The sequence below is a fragment of the Bombus pyrosoma genome, unplaced genomic scaffold (genome assembly GCF_014825855.1).
Source record: "Bombus pyrosoma isolate SC7728 unplaced genomic scaffold, ASM1482585v1 HiC_scaffold_4726, whole genome shotgun sequence".
Taxonomy (NCBI): domain Eukaryota; kingdom Metazoa; phylum Arthropoda; class Insecta; order Hymenoptera; family Apidae; genus Bombus; species Bombus pyrosoma.
In genome coordinates, this window is record NW_025219986.1 from 1,340,249 (window position 1) to 1,341,904 (window position 1,656).

Here is a 1,656-nt window from a genome sequence, read left to right on the forward strand (position 1 = left end):
TTCCTTGTATTTTGCTTTAATTATTCAAAATAACAGAAACAAGTCTGATTTTATACTTTAATATCAGAGTTTCAGTTGTTACAGTAATTAGAGTTCACTAACAATTTAACTTTTTTATTGTTATTAAGGTTTAAGGTTTTCATAGAATTCCATATTACGTTATTTAACATTTTTTTGCTGAATCATTACTTAAGTTTCAAAATAAATTATTCACACATGTATTATTTATATATCTATAAAAAGACATATGTTCTGTTAAAGGTTTATCACTCCTTCTTCTTCCTCCTGCTTCCTGAAAAGAACCTACTGGTACTTCAAAAGCCAAGAATGTAAGTAATATGTTAATTATTTAATTCCTATTGCTATGTATTTCAATTTGCTACTCCTAATTTGAATATTGTCATTCAAATTTTAATAGAGATTAATAAACATTAATCTTCCACTGCTTTAAATTTTCCAATTAATTAACGTCATATTTAAGAGCAAATTATAATATTCCATACATTGTTACAGTGTTTTCCATGATGGGATTGCATGACTCCTCCTTGATAACGGTCTTCACGACGACTTTTCTTGGGCTACCATAGATAGCATCGATGACTACGTTCCTTGCATCTTATCGCATGAGTCGCATGCATTTTTGTCCTTCTGGTCACTCAATCATGTCGTAGGACGAAAGGTCCGAATCGACACGGGTGATTGGTTGTATTACGTAGAATTTTTTGCGAGCTCAGTGACCGCGGGTATTTATTATACCCGTAAGTAGTAACATTTTCTTTTTCTATGTATTATTTATTAGTTCAGGATAGATCTTCTTGCATATGGCGTTTTTGTTTATGTTATTTACATGATAATGACCTATTTTATATTGACAATATTAATAATACTACTAACTGATAAAAATGATATTATATTAACAATTAATTTGAATATTTGTGATTGAAGACATGTATGTTCACTATAATCACTTTTAAAGTTGGAGTGCATTAAAAATGTATATCTACAGAGAGTTTCAATGATTTAATTAAATATTTCGTAGTGATGAAGTCGGATGCCCTCCGACTTCATTGCATTGAAAATTGCAATTATTACATATTTAATAATAACGATAATAAATCATTTTTTATTTCACCTTCTTTTCTCTGATGGCACTATCACAATGGATTTAATTGTTTGCCATTCATTTTCGAATTTGAGTATTAATTTAAAATATACATATAGGGATAGTAAAGTTCAGTTCTGCCGTACAAATATGGAATTTTATGTACAAGAAGATATTTCGCGACAGGCAAATTTTGGAATCAAAGCAACAAGTTTTGAACACTGCTTTTATACTTCCGAAAATGTGCTTTGACGAAGGAATTGCCTGAAATTGTTTGCAATAATATCTAACTTTGAGTCAGTTATTAAATAGATTTCTTATTCATTGTCAATTTGTCTCTTTCGTAATGGAATTACAATAGTTCATAGAGCCAATTATTTGAATGAATCATTATATTGCATTGATCTTATTTATGCTGTTTTCAGCATATATAAATAAATTCAATATTAGTATTTCGGTAAATTATAAAATTAATAACCTAGACTATACAGTGATAGTAATAGAGATAAAGTTCGAAAATGTAAAATGAAGAAAGATTAGTCCGTTAGATACAA

The 1,656-nt window shown here is 28.6% G+C and overlaps 1 long non-coding RNA gene across 1 annotated transcript; it reads left to right on the forward strand.

Annotated features, from left to right (window-relative positions):
• The first annotated feature begins 9 nt into the window (after window positions 1-9).
• Window positions 10-1,554, forward strand: LOC122577519. Its single transcript, XR_006320352.1, has 2 exons — window positions 10-329; window positions 514-1,554. It is a non-coding gene; the product is annotated as an uncharacterized LOC122577519 (long non-coding RNA).
• Window positions 1,555-1,656: the final 102 nt, after the last annotated feature.